Source organism: Pholcus phalangioides, unplaced genomic scaffold (genome assembly GCF_987345545.1).
Source record: "Pholcus phalangioides strain wild (caught in Gottingen) unplaced genomic scaffold, Ppha-v1.0 ptg000011l_1, whole genome shotgun sequence".
NCBI lineage: Eukaryota > Metazoa > Arthropoda > Arachnida > Araneae > Pholcidae > Pholcus > Pholcus phalangioides.
The window spans coordinates 10,818,175-10,834,776 of NW_028301604.1; the positions used below are offsets into that span (position 1 = coordinate 10,818,175).

General features: G+C 33.8%; 1 protein-coding gene across 1 annotated transcript in view; it reads right to left on the bottom strand.

Moving 5' to 3' along the window:
* Window positions 1–16,602, bottom strand: part of LOC149080041 (inhibitory POU protein-like) — a 43,899-nt gene that overhangs the window by 20,042 nt on the left and 7,255 nt on the right. The window lies entirely within an intron of this gene.

The window sequence follows — 16,602 nt, forward strand, 5'->3', positions numbered from 1 at the left end:
ATTACATTTTGAGTGATTGAGATATTTGAATATGGAAGGATTTTACAGTGTTATTTAAATTCCAAAGCCCATTTTTTTACTGAAATCGAAAAAAAAAATAATTTCAATGATATACAGAATGTGGATATTTTGTCCAGTCATTCAAAATTTACCTGAAACTCAGGGTCTAAACGAGTCTAATAGACTTCATCGGCTGGTCAAAGAGCATAAAATGACTTTTAATGAAAAGTGCAAACTTGAAAAGTTATCCAACATCCTGGTGTTTTTGGTATGATTCGTGTTCAAAGTGTTCCATGTCTTGTCTGAGAAATAATCGCTTGAGCATGTTAAATTTGAAACATCAGTAGATATGAAATGATTAATTTGAAGAAAATTCATGAAACCAATTGTGCCGTCTAGCATGAAAATATATTCTTGAAAGATAAATACTTTCTCTATCACAATGACATCAATCGTGAGTAAAAGGCTATATTTTCCGTAAAATGAAAACAAAAAATAAGGTTTTAAAAATCCTAAAACAGTAAAATTCCAAGGTGTTTTTTTATGATATCTATCTAAACTATTTATTTGATTATTTAATTTTTTGAATATGTTTTTAAATAAATAGAAAAAAATTCACATTCTTTATGAACCACACATTCTTTCTTCATTTCCACGAGAAAACGTTTCTTTTGGACTCATTTAAATGATTAATATATAAATTATTTTAGCATTCATATAAACCCTTACCAAATTTATAAAATACGATGTTGCTGCTAGCGGACAAAATTAAGTTGAGTATCGATATAAGCATGAGGTAATGATTCAATAGAGTTTGTTGGATTCTAAAAAAAATCCGAATATATTTAATAACAAATACATTTCACAAAATTTCCATAAATTTAAAAAATAAAAAATAGCGTAATATAAAAAAATATGCATTATATAAATTAATTTGAGAATAAATTTACTTTCAACATATGCCTGAAACTTCATTTTACCTTAAGTGGATTGAATCTAAATATGACAAGAAAAAATAACAAAACAGTTTTTTTCATAATATATAATTGGTTTTAAATTTAGAAAAATTAATATTCTTGTCACAAAAAGCGCGTAAAAAAATTGCACGTTGACACGTTTTACGCACTTGAAACTATTTTTCACGGGCTTTAATATATTTTTAAAACATCACTGAGTATATGTTAAATGACATGTAAATTAATATGTGAATACATAAATGAATATTACAATAATTTAATGATTAAACTCATAGATAAAACTAGCAATTTTTTTTCGGCATCAATGAACGCATTATTTCTGTATAGAAGTATTAGAAAATACTACCCATTCGGAGCATGTTGTTTTTTACTATTATCAATTCTAAAATTATTAGTAAATGAAAAACAATTATTCTCTTACATATTATTTATATTAAATTATTATTTCCAATATCTATAGAACTAAAAATCTTTTAAACGAGAAAGTGATTTTAACATGAATTGTTAACGCTTCAAATGAAATAATCACCGGCAGTCTCTGCCAATATAAATAATGCTGTGATTCAATACACCGATAATTATGAATTCCAAAATGATGTCCGTGATTGTCATTTAAGAATTTGCAAACATTCATTGTTTTTTTACCACAAAATGAAACCAGAAAAAAACCATTTTCAAAACGCACATAAAAAAAAACCTGCTCGGAATATATAAATTTCTACGAAATCTATCATTACCTAAAATGAGAAACAGAAATGGAAATTTGAACTGTAATAACTTGGAAATCGATAGTACGCCGTCTGGAAATAATGATGCGTCTGAGATGATGAATAAAGAAAGCGTTAGAACATGTATATTAAATGTTTAATATTCTAGAGAAAATCACTTCCTAACTATTGAAGTTTCATCGTGACAACTTCTTACTTGTTTATACATGGAGTCCGATTCACGTTTGTTCGATTTTTGAAAGCATGTGCCTAATAATATTCAGTATTTCACACGTTCAATATAGAATGAACTCTAGACGGAGATAACACTCTATGGAAGGAACTGCTTATATTTGAGAAACAGATCTTTCAGAATATTGAGAAGTACAAAAATTTTCTTTAACATTTTCTGGAAAGTTTCTAAATCAAGAAATAGGATAGAACCCGAAGAGAGAGAGAGAGAGAGAGAGAATGTACCGGCCAACTCCCTTCGCTGCCAGTTTTTCTCGGAACGGACAATAGGCTCCATAGGCATAATACAAAAACTACCCCTATTCCACGGCCACCTCTGTATGCGGTAAGCGGCCAACCTGTCCGTGGTCACTTCCTTATAGGTAAGAGTTTAAAAAAACAAGTTTTTCTCTGCTTTTTTTTTTCTTCTTCCAATGAATTCAGAGCTGATAGTTGTCTTTGTATAACCTTATAATCTTTATATATCTGCATAAATACCGTTGCGGATTAATCGGATTTTCTGTTCATGTGTGACGCCATCAGGTTGGAAACATTTGAAAATGACAAAGGCTAATGCTATATGCTTGCTGCTAGCTGATAAGAGAGTTAAAAAATTTGCTCCCGGGAGTGACACGGTAAACCAAAAAAATAACCTATGATCTCTACTGAATAGGTAATTGATATGGAAGTTTTGGCTTTGCGGATACTTTCTACACTTTTTATCACGCAGAGATTCATTAAAACAACAGTGAGGGAGTAAAAGAAATGTGTGGAGAGATCATGTGCTACTTGCTATAAGGCGAGAATAAATCCCCGATAATACAGATTAAGGAATTGATCGGATGATCTGGTATTTCAAGTTCTGCATAAAATACAGTAAAACCTCGATATACCTAACGATACCGGACCAAGAAAAAATATCTTTGTAAAGGAATTATCGTTATATCGAGAGACAGCATTATCATCACCTGTCATCAAATTTATGCCGCTGTTGGCAACTTTTCTAAATCGACGTTCTTAGTATCACCAAAAAATGCGCTTTTGAGTACTTATTCGCTGCAAAATATTTTAATTGATTAGCTGATAAAAGCAATTCAGTTAGATGTGTGTATTGCCCCTGTAAAAAAGTTTATCACAATCATGTCCATCTATGTCAATATTAAAAATACATAACTAATTGACTCATGACTAATTATCGACATGAAATATTAGTTTTAAAACACTCATGCAAACATTTTTTTTTTCACATGTTAAATGATTAAAATATATCATCATTAAAATACTGTAATTGATAGAAGATAAGCATTTCCCCTAAAAAAACCTAAAAGATTTTATTAGGTGAAATATTATTTATATGTGACTAATTAAGAAAAGTCAATTAAACACACATACAGCAATGAACATATAATTTTAGTCTAAAATAAAAAAAATCATCAACATTTGAAAATAATCGGATTTTTTAATGTTTGACGTTGAAGTCAAACATTGATTTAAAATTATCTTTTAGCATCCTTAAAATTGATAAAAAATTGATTTTTCTTAATTCTGAAACTAAATTTCATTTATAATGCAATGAAACCTTTATTTTATGATACTCTGCGAACCAAGCGAAAATATCGTTGTAGAGGGATTATTGTTATATCGAGAGGCAGCATTGTTAATTCCGTGCCACCGATTTATAATGTTGGTGGCATTTTTTTTTCTAAATCTCTCTGCCTTGTTTGCAACTGTATTGCACCATTAGATAATGTGCTTAAGTATTTATTCTCCGCGAAAAACTATAATTGATTGATTGATTGATAAAATTTAATTAGATGCATTGCCCCTGTAAAGAGGTTTACTGTATTGCACTCATGTGTCTCACACAGAAAGTATCAATATATCAGCAACTTCATCAATACCTTCGATGATCATGTAGTGCAAAACACAGATGTTATTAAACGCCCTTAGAAGAACGAAAACAAGTGAAGAAGTTAAAATTGAGTTCAAGACGATTTTAACGAAATTGAAAAAAAATGTCGTTGTAGCGGTTTCAAAATCCCCTCAGAAAATATCATTACAGAGGGGTTTATCGTAGTTAAGGATATCGTTGTACCGTGAGGAATTAAAATTTTTTCTACAGGGAATTCCAAACAAGATTTCAAAAAAATATCGTTGTAGAGGGATTATCTTCATATCGAAAGGTGGCATTACCATCACGTGCCATCAAACTTATTCTGCTGTTGGCATCTTTTCTGTATCTGCGTTGTTAGTATCACCAGAAAATGTGCTTTTATGCATTTGTTCATCATGAAAAATTGCATTTGATTGGCTTATTAATAAAATTCAGTTGTTTACCGACTTGCATTTTTGTGTCTTGCACTGAAAGTAGTGATAGCAATAACTTTCTTAGCGCATTCGGTGATTCTGTGGTGCGAATTACCGATGTTATTAGACAAAAATAAGCGACGAAGGTGAAATAAAACTCAAAACGAATTTGAGAAAAATATAAAAAAACATCGCCTCAGCGGTTTTTCAAAAATATCCTAAAAATATCGTTATAGCGGGAGTTATCGTAGTAAAGTATATCGTTGTATAGCATAGTAGGTTAGTAGATAGTAGGTAGATAGGAAAATAGTTATATCGACTATAGGCGACTCCAAACAAGATTTGAAGAAATATTGTTGCAGAGCGATTTATCGTTATATCGAGCATCGTTGTAGCGAGGTTTCACTGTATTTGATTCAAATTGTGAATTCAGGAAAATAATAAAAGAAGAAACAAAAAATATATCGAGCTTATAATTGCAGGGGTTTCATATATTGGAGAATGATCGGGGTTGTTGATCGTAATAAGCCGCAACATGCACGGCATGGCGCCGTTCGGAATTGTTACCGCTCATCGGTGGCTGTTGGAGTTGTGTTATCCACCGCCCGCTATCGTCAAACGAGGATCCCGGAAATCGCAGATGCCGATGCAAGTTGATTCATTGCCGGAACAACGGGGTACTTTAACACCGTGCTGTGATTTCGCGCCGCGTATTTTCATCCGGATGGAAAACTGACATAAGCATACCGTATTCCCCCGCATAAGCCGACATGCCATAAAAATCGGGGGTACCAGCTTTTCGAATGTTGGAATCTGACCCGTTTTCGGCATGCCGGTAAAAGCGAGGTTGAATAAAACAAATCACATGACACTTTTAGAAGACCGATATCAATCTATATTAAGGTATCCGACTACCTTTCTTGCCACCTCTTATATAAAATGGTATTTTGAGTGAACTTTGATATCATTTTTCCATAGATAGTATCTCAAAATGATGGAAACGATAATAAATTTTCGACTACTTATATCATATTTTATGAAAAAGTCATTTTTATGTTAAATTTTAAGCAAAATTCTGATAATATTCGGAACACGATTGCAAAAAATATTCCTATTAATGAAATGTTTTGTTAATTCCACAGTATATTTAACTAGTAATGGTGCAGGTCATGAACTAAAATTTAAGGGATTGTATGATAATCTCATAAGTTACACTCAAATCTGTGGATGCAAGTGTAAATTTTGGAAATTTCATTATAAATTTCGTCTATAAAACACTGTAATTACACAAATATATGTGATTGACCTTAGATTTTGGTTCATAACCTTAAAATTATACAACAAATAGACATATCAAAATTTCGTAATGATACAATGAATAGATTTTTAGAAATCATGTTTCAAACTCAAGTAAAATGTCAAAAAAAGTGGAATTTTTCATAAAACGCGTTTGAAGTGTTTAATCATGAATTACTTGTAAAGAAAAACTCAACACTAAGGCGAGCATAATGCTATAAAAGTTTTACACAAGTTCTTTTATAAAACTTCAAAAATGTAACCAATCAACGTATCGGTTACATTCTAGTGAATGTAACCAATAGGTTTATTAGTTGTGTGTTTTCTTCAAGTTCAAGATCTTTCATCAAACCTTTATAGTGTAATCTTGGTCTAAGTATATAAACAAAGCAAGGCCTATTTTGAAATCACAAGAAATAGGGCTTTCGTAAAAAATGGAAACAAATAAAAAAATCGATATTTTCTTCCAAAATGACGTTTTCACGTTTTCAACGTGTGTATGTGTATATATGTATATACATACATACAGGGTGATTCAGAAAATATGAGAAAAACTTTAAGAGGTGATAGTACATACCAATACAAGCAATTGTCATCAAAGAATGCATGGTCTAACATGAAAATTCAAAACAGCCGCTCCGCAAACGTTGAAATTTAATTTCTGTTGAAATGTATCGGGAGAAAAAGAACACCATGCATGCAAATGTAACCTGGAAAAGAAGAAGAAACCGTGTACGCAAATCTGCGTCACAGTGAATAAAAGGCGCGGACGCCAGCCCTGTGAAGTTATTCCAGCGTGCAACCGTTCCAACAGTTGTAACGTACGGGATAATGGCGCACTTTAGTAATACTAAGTCCGCTCCTTTTATTCACTATGATGCAGATTTGCATACGGTTTCTTTTTCTTCCCCAGGTTACATTTGCATGCATGGTGTTGTTTTTCTCTCGATAAATTTCAACAGGAATGCCGTTATAACGTTTGCGGAGCGGCCGTTCCGAAACGCGCTACCGCGTTTGCGTTTCATGTTAGACCATGCATTCTTTGATGACAATAGTTTGTATTGGTGTGTAGTATCACCTCTTAAAGTTTTTCCCATATTTTCTAAGTCACCCTGTATATAGTCGGATTCCTTGAATACTAAGTAAATATGCGAATCAGAATAAAATAATAGTTTTTACTCCGTAACAAACGTGTTTTCTCAAGGAATTTTATAATTTAATTTAATAAATGATAATGAAAATTAACCACTTATGTATTTCTCATACTTAATTATAACTATAATATGAAATACACAGGCACCGTTTTTAACAGGTTCAGAGGTTGAGGAAATACGCTGTCGTTTTACTATTACAATAAGATATTGTGCAAAACAATTCTTTAATTATTGGCTCTACATATATTCAAATCTCAAACACGTGATCAAAGAGAGAATACAAAAATGCTTCGCAGTCTTCTCATTTCCTATTTAGCTCATCTAATCTAAGTGAGCAAACATGCTGAGGATTCGGCTTTTGTAATACAGTAAAACCCCACTATAGCGATACTCTGCGGATCGAGAAAAAATATCGTTGTAAAAGGGATTATCGTTATATCGAGAGATAGCATCATCATCAGGAACCACCAAATTTATGCATTTGTAATAATCTCTTTTGAATTGACGTTGCAAAATGCATGATGGTGACATGAAATGCATTTATAAGTATTCATTCCGGCGGGAGAAAATTCTTATTAATAAGTTGATTGATTATAAAAAACTCAGTTAATTGTTTCACTCTGTAAAGTAGTTTACTTCACATTGCTTTTGTCTACTACTCGCAAAGAAGCTTCATGGCAAGTCCATTAACACTTTCGGAGGGAGGAACAAACACTAGTGAGGAGTTCAAAAACATATTGAAGGTTATTTTGAAGCAAAGTATAAAGAATATCGTTTTAGTGGTTTGAAATATCCTTAAAAATATCGTTATAGGGGGTTTTATCGTAGTGAAAGACATTGTTGTATCGAGATGCATTTGACTGTAGGCGATTTCGAACAATATGAAAAAATATTGTTGTAGGGGAATTTATCGTTTTAAGTATCGTTGTGAAGAGGTTGTATGTTTACCAAGATTTGTGGCAGCAAAAACAGACATAAAGCTGAACCGAAAACAGTTCGTAAAACATAAGGAATTCTAAAATGCAGAGAACAGACAAGGTTCGAAAATAAACCAATTCAATCGATTCTTAAATTCTAGATATGTAAGCATTTTCCGTAAACTGCGACTCGAATTTCTCGGCATCTGGTCTCCCTCACTTTTCCCGGCATGCCGGCTAACTTAGGGGAATACGGTACAACTATCGCTGACCATTCCAGAAAAAACATTATTGGGAATCAGTTTGGATTTCCAAATAATAAATTAATTTTCTTTCCATCGAACTATGTTTAAAAAAAATAAAACAAAAAATTCCAAAACCTACGTATTACTACACATAGTTACTATATGTCAAGGTAATTACTTCATACAGAGATGAATAGATCAAAATAAGCAACATTAATAATAGCATAGATATAATGAAAGTTTTATGCTGAATATGCGAATTAATTTTTTTCTTTCTAAATCCTATTAAAACAATTTTTTTTCAGTCATTTCTGTCAAAACAGAAAAAAATTAAACTATTTAATTTACAGTCTCATTCTATCATATAATTTATAATACAAATACTCGTATTTGTTTTTATCGAGTGTTAACCTTTTTTATCAACCTCCGATTTTTGTTTTCCATTAAATATATTATTAGGTCGTGCAGAATATTCTGAGAGTTTTTTCTTGTAAGTCTTTTAGCAAAAAAAAGAAGTTTAAGACTCAACCTCTCTATTCATCAAAGCATCCTTCGTTTTTTTACCACAATCCTATAAACTATTTTTCGGGCACTTTCGGAATTCCGTTTTTGTAGAATTTAGCTGGGTTGTGGGTAAAAGAAGTTAATCCATGTGAATTTTGATAGCATTACTTCAGCGAGTGATTTTCCGTGTAAAGAAGTTTGACGGAAACGAAACTAATAAAATGAAAATATAGTTAGTATTATATATGACAGGATTGGCCAACAGCTGGCTCGCGAGCCGCACGTGATCCGTAAGGTGATTTTGTGCGGCCCGCGACTAGGTAAAATTATTGTATATTAAATTGATTTTTTTATTATTTAAGCCACCATTTTTCACAGCAGATCTGATCAACAGGCTATTTTCATTCATTATTATTAGTGGCGATAGTAATTATAGCTATGTTATTATCGCACTGCGTTTTCGTATACACGTATTGTGCTCTTAAAGCTTGTTATGCCAACTTTTATCCCATTTCTTTTCGCCACCTCCTTGGGCAAGTTTTCTTTTTGTGGTCTCTGTATTTATAGCTGAATGCATATTTGGTCACAGTGACGAAACTTTTTTGCAGTGGATGCCAACTCACAGTGATACCTCGAAATTAAAACCGACTATACACACACACACAAACATATATATATATGTACAAAATGTCTCATATGGGATGGTCCGGTTCATATTGCGACGTTGAGCAAGAGACACGATTATTTACACCCAGACACGTTGATTTTTCTGTTTTAAGATTTATAAAGTAGTCACATCTCTGAATTTCAACATAGCAAGTTGGTTGCTTTCTATGTTGAAGCAGACTAACATTTTCTGTAAAATTCAAACTGTAATTGGATAATTTGCCAAAGAAACAGTAATTTTCGATGCATTGCATCTGCTAGCTGGGAACCAGATAAACAATTTATATGTACCAGTCTATGAAGAAGTAGAGCCCGGGGGAAAAAAGTTTGAATGACTAAATTGCCCGTTTTTTCACCACATTACTTATAGCAGACACAAATCTGCGAGTTTTCTAGGTCATTTTACTGGTGCGGCTTATACGCGAGTGTTGTCTCTGGTGCGGCCCGCAGCTGACCATTATGTTGGCCCTTGAACAGTGAGAAGTTGATCACCCATGTATATGAGATGAAACACCCCCCCCCCTAACCTATCTCATGGATCTTTTTCTTTTTTGGGTGATCCAGAAAAAAATAAGGTCATAGAGAAAAAAAACACGTGTCTGTTTTTGCAGTATTTTAGATGCATTTTACATACTGAATATTGGTAAAATCAATCAAGTGAATGTGAGTTCCGTGTTTTTTGTCCTATCTACCACAGCGCTTCGTTTTGGAAAAAAAAATCGAAGACTTACGACGTGAATTTTTGGTTCGAAAAACGTTATCCCCCAAAATTTGACAGTGAACATTATCGTGTTACATATTACCTGACTAAATTACATTTAAACTGTTTAGAAAATTTGTTCTGAGCAATTCTAAAATCCTTTTCTAATGAATATTTGTTTGTAGAGTATTACAAAATAGTAATTATATGAAAGATTAATTCTATCCTTGAAAAATGCTGTAATCTGTCGCATTATATCACCCGCACAAATAGCTCAGAAGATACGTTTATAAGCTACAAACGTTGTAAGCGAATACTCGATTTGAACGGGAAATCCCAGTTAGTATTAGTAAAAGCTGGGACCATAGAAAAAAAAATTTATTTTCCCCTTGTTGCGACAAAATGTTGCAACACATTTTAATATGATAAAAAGACACAGAAGCAACTGAAATATTATCTCACAAGAAACGCTCATAACTTACGAATTCACGTCAACTTCATAAACACTTTCAAAGGGTAGATTATGCAAAATGCCGATGCTAGTAGAAACCCTCGAAAGAACAAAAACTGGTGAAGAATTTAAAAATATATCGAAGGTCATTTTGAGCGAAACATATAAAAAATGTCGTTGCAGCAGTTTTGAAATCTCCTCAAAATCGTTATAGAGAGAATTATCGTTGTATCGATGTTTTTCAATGGAATCTGGATATAACGATACTCTGAGGATCAAGAAAAAATATCATTGCAGAGAGGTTATCGTTATATAGAGAGGTATCATTATCATCAGAGGCAGCCAAATTTATGGTATTGTTGGCCTCTCTTCTGAATTAGCGTTGTTAGTTAACCCACAAAATGGATTTATGAGCGTTTATTCTCAGAAAAAATGTAATTGATTGCTTGATGAATATAAAACGCAAACAGTTGTTTCACCCTGTATAGCAGTTTACCAAAAAACACTTTTGTGTGCTTTGCGGAAAGTATCTTAACAACAACTTCATTAACACTTCTAGACGGTAGATAGTGCAAAATACCGATGTTATAGAATACCCTCGAAAGAAAAAAAAAACTGATGAGGAATTAATATATTAAAGGTAATTTTCAGTGAAATATAAGAAAATATCATTGTAGCAATTTCGAAATTTCCTCAAAAAATATCTTTATATAGGGATTTATCGTAGTGAAGAGTATCGTTAATTCGAGAGGAGTTTAACATTGAACTTTCAGCAATTTCAAACAAGATCTGAAAAAACATCGTTATATGGGGATTTATCGTTATATCGAGTATCGTTGTAGTGTGGTTTCACTGTATATATTTCTAATATTTCACTAAGATCACAACGACGTTCTCAGAGTAAGAAAGTTTTTCTCAAATCTCCAAAATTTTCATTTATTTTGAAAATAAAATAATCTCACGGAAAAAAATATATTATTTCTACCTATAAGGTAAAACATTTTGAACTAGCACAAATACTCGGAATAACATGAATGAGTTCACCATCTCATGAAATCACTTTGAAGGAGAATTTGTTTTAATCATCAAAAACACATCTCACTTTCTATAATAGCAACTATAATCTATCATACGTGAGATAAAAATGTAATACACTAGGCGTTATAGAATGAAGTACGATACAATATGTTATTATTTTTTTCATTTAATACTTGTTATTCCCACAAAATCCTTTTCCTCTTCATTTTAACCGATCAATATACTTAATTAAATATTTTTGCGATTTTTCTTTATATTTATGAAAGGATATAATTTGCATTCTTTGGAAAGATACGAAGAGTAAAGGAAAATCTTATGAATGATCGATTGAGAAATGATGAGAATTTCATTATATAGTTTTTTATTTCATTTTCTTACCTCAATCAAACGCGTCCATTAGAATTTTATGCCTTTTTTGTATTATTTTATTCTTTCTTATATATTTACATATGGCATATCAGGAAATAATGTTATGCAAAATTAATTAAACCACAAAATAACGAATATTTTGATTGAAAAATTTCAGATTAATTTCATGAAACTGCGTTTTGTTTCTTACATACATATATTTTTTTTACTATTCAAATTCTTCATTGGAGATTTCAATGTTTACACATTCATTGAATCGAAAAGAAATACCGTTCGATGTATAATTAAATTTTTAAAATATGTAAGATGAGAGAAATACAATAGGAAAGAAAACTTGCGATAGGATACATATATATATATATATAACGTCATCGGGGTTATCCTTATTTCAATTAATTATTGTTTTCCGAGATTGTGAAATACAACTATACCTAGGAATTTCTTCTTTTTTTTTGTTATGAAATATGAGGTTTCCCATGAAAAATTCGATGCAATTCTTTTTTTTATACTAAACTGCAATTTTTTTTCGGGAAAGTAATACAAGAAAAATTTCAATCAATTTCTAAAGAATCATCCGTAAAAGAGAATACGAATGCTAATTTTTTTTTATAATTTTTCATTTAGTTTTGTCGAGTCCCACTAGATTTAATTTATCGAAAATTCTGTATGGGATACCTTTTGATTGAAATTATGGTTATTCATGACCAATGTTGTTGCACTAAAAAATCTTGGGAAAATTACTTTAAAAAATGCTCTAAAAATAATAAAACACAGTTCTCTCTTGAAAAATCGGTTATGTTCGAATGTCGAAAGAAAAAGTTTTGACAGCATCAAAGTCATATTTAAATTTTTTTCTTAAGTTTAGATTTCATCAGAAATAGCAATTTTTCTAATAAACGAGTTCATGAATCGGTTAGGATCACTAGCGATATGGCCTCTACAAGGGTGGGGCTACCAGGTGTCCAGGACGAGAGATTATCATTTTTTTGTTTTTTCGCAAGAAATTCACTATTGAGAGGCCCGTGAAGAATCTGGCCTGACTACCCTGTCACTAGAAGGTTATGACTACTTAACCAAACACCAACTCTGGCCATATTGCAATTTACTGCCGTTAATGAGAGAGGTTGGAAATGTAGGCGCTGTCTATTGGTGGTCGCCTCAAGTTCGTTCGGGAAAATATCTCACCTACATCCTCTCTCAGGTTCGAACCCAGGACCGTGACAGCAACCCTCACGGTGGTAGACCAGCATCTTACCACCACACCACTCGGACGCGGGTTTGATATCTGGGACCGTGACGGCAAACTTCAAGGTGGTAGACGAGTATGGTACCGCCAAACCACTCGGGCAAGGGGGCTGTGACTGGTGCACTTTAGAGTGAAACACAAAAAATGTAACCCCCTTCCGCCGAAGAAATTCTGCGTATGCCTCTGGTTAGGAAGCCAAAAAGCATCTTTTATTTTGTTTTCCCGGGCGCGGTAGTCCAGGTCGATAGAATGCTCGCCTAAAGTACCAAAGAAATGTTTAGAAGTGTCGCGAGTTCTCGATACCCGGTTCGTCTTTGTCAAAAAAATTTTCTGACACAGGGTCACAACAAAACAAAAGACGCGGCGACATGACCGCAGGAAAAAATTGCTTCCGCAGGGAGTCCCCCCATCGAGAGGTTGGCTCGATGAGTATACAAAACAAGCCTGCCGTTCGCAATTGGCAATAAATTGTAGGTCCCGATTTAACTAGCCCTCGTATGCAGAAAATGACCGTTGTGCGACAAAAATGGTCAAATATTATTTTCCAAGAAATTCAAGCATATTTTTTCATAAGTGCTCGATGCAATTAGTATTTATATAATTTTTCAATCTTTTGCATCGTGAAAAAATTTTTGAAAAGTGAAAAAATATCGTGAAAATGCATTAAAAAATTCCCCGCAACTCAAAAAATTGTCCTAACAGTGTAGAAAATTGCTAAAGATGCAAAAAAAATGCAAATGTCATCAACAACCGGGTCCTGTCCATGACTCTCGAGAGAATTTTACGTGAGTGCAAAGTAAAATCCTTACACATTTTTGACGTTTTGAATATTGATCATAGAAACGTACTTCCAGTTGTACAAAGTTTTCAATAACGTGTGAATATATGAGACATGTTGTTTGTTTTACAAGGGGCTGTATATATATTAAAATACAAAACTACGTTTTTATGAGTTCCAACTTGCCCTTCACTCATAATTAAAAAATTTTTGTACTGTATTTAGTCTGCGATATTTATATATTTTCTATTTAAGGAATACAATAGAAAATGTTCAATGTTTATAAAAGAAATATGTTTGCAGAGATATTTTCACATTAAGAAATAGTATTTTTTCATCACACATTATGGTCATTTTTGTCGCACCACGGTCATTTTCTGCACACGAGAGCTAATTAGACCGGGACCTAAAATTTATTGCTGACTCCGAACGGCAGGCTTGTTTTTTATACTCATCGAGAGGTTGCTGCGCTAACCCCTCGATGGGGGACTCCCTGCGGTAGCAATTTTTCCTGCGGTCATGTCGCCGTTTCTGTTGCATCCCTGTAGCAGGAAAGTTTTCTGACAAGGATGAATCGGGTATCCAACTCGCGACACCTCTAAACATCTTTTAGGTGCTTTAGGCGAGTATCTTATCGACCTGAGCTACCGCGCCCACACATTTTTGAATAGAAAAAATGCTGTCATATGAAACTAACTATGGAGATTAACGAGTTTAAATAAAGATCCACACACAAGAGTAGAACATAAAAATATACAGTTATGAAAATGAGGTACATATGTTACGGTAAATATGATAAATCCGATCATTATACATAATAACCGGTTATTATGCACAATTGCCGAGCATTTTGGCAAGTTTAATAAATTTCTCCAAAATTCTGTAAATTTGTTACTTTTACCGGCGATTATGTATAATACACAAGCGTCACGTCGTTGATAAACATGATAGATCGTACTATATGGTATACAATAAACGATAATTCATACATGTATTGTATCATTATATCGGAGTACGATCGAAAATTTTTTAGCATCGGGGTGGTCAGACCCCGATATGATGTCAGTTATCACACATACTAGACTCATTTGGAATTTTTTTTTCATATTTATCAAATACATCAATTACACTAGGATATTATGCATAATAAAGTTGATAAATTTCAAGTATTTATCAAATTTACCAACGGCACTTGGTTGTCATGTATAATCGCCGGGAAAAGTGATAATGTTTCCAGTATTTATCAAATTTACCAACGACGATTGGGTATTATGCATAATCACCGGTAAAAGAGATGAATTTATCAAACTCAACTAGACAATTGGTAAGTGGGCATAATAACTTCGTTATTATGTATAATAACCGATTTATTGCACTTAATGTAACATATAGATATACAGGGCGTTCTGTTGATGCACCGACAAACTCAGAGGGTTGCTAGTAGGCATCAAGAGGAACAAAGATTGCAATGGAACATGGTGTCGCAAACCACGTTGAGAGGGTAAAAATCGTGAAAAACGCATGGAGGATCTGAGTCCAGAGGAGACGAAAGGTGGATGTAAAGCCTGGTTTTCCTAGGAGCAGGTTATCTGCACCGTGTGCAGCGTGGAAACGCTGATTGGTTAAAAAACCTGAATTTCAGGTTTTTAACCAATCCCCTCCTTCACGATGCATACGGCGCAGAAATTCCACTCCTAGGAAAACCCGGCTTAAGTTGATCGCTGAATGCGTTCGTGGGTTCGCTCACCATATCTAACGTAAGCAGCGACGCGAAACACATGCGCTGGGGTAGGATCACGCGCTGCGGACGACGTAAATTAGCGCTGTTGCGGTAGTAAGCACGTGTAGTAGTCTGTTTCAAAGAGTATTGTGATGTCTGACTACACGAACGAGGAATACGCTGATATGCATCTGATTTACGGTCGAGCAGATGGCAATGGGCGCTTAGCACAGCGGATGTACCAACAGAAATATCCGATGAGGCGTTGTCCGCACCATACTACCTCCACCACGATCGATCGACTACTACGGGAGACGGGGACCTTCCACCCACGGCGTGAAAGAGAGTTGCAGGGAGACCGCGCAATGTACGCACTCCTCAAATAGAAGAAGCCGTGCTGCAACGGTTTGCCGACGCCTGTGGATACACTGGGGGATCTCGTAGCGCGGATTGCCGTCGCTGTGGCAGACATCAAAAGCATACATGTTATCTTCGAGCGCGTCCGGAAATCGGGGTTTACGTCGTTGTAGACTGTGCAATGACGTCAGCGGCCACCACTTCCAACAACTCTTGTAATAATTAATCAAATAAATGTTTTTGTAGTTATTATTGTACTTTTTGTTGTTCGAGCGTGACGTCGAAACCTGCATGCGTTTTTCGCGATTTTCACCCTCCCAACGTGATTTGCGACACCATGTTTCATTGCAATTTTTGTTCCTCTTAATGCCTACTAACAACCCTCTGAGTTTGTCGGTCCATTAACAGAACACCCTGTATTTATTAGTGTCCACGTTTCTGCTCCCTAAGAAACTGCTGGTAGCACACACACATCGGTTAAACACCTTTTTTTTTCAGGCACAGTGGCATGAGACTCTTCAGAATTACAGTTTTTGCCAAAAGTGTTTCATCTTTTCTCGCGTCTCAGGTGCTCCCCTCAAAGCATGTTAAATGCTTCAATTCAATTCCATTCAATTGATTTTATTGTTTCATTTTGTTACATAAAATACAAGATGAGAAAAAATCAGCCAAGGGGTCACCCATATTGGTTGATACATTGGAAGTTGATAATGAATACTAATGAACATAGTTACTTATTAGTGAACAATATCAACAAAATAAAACAGAAAAAAGAACAAAATTACTAAAACAAAACAAAAAAAAAGAACAAAAATAACTAAAACAAAAAAAATTCAATATATCGGCGAATATTTCACTTATAAACCTAAAACGTTTTGTGTTGGATATACTGCATGTACGACAAAAATTTCCAAGATGTGAGTTATAGGTAAGACTGGC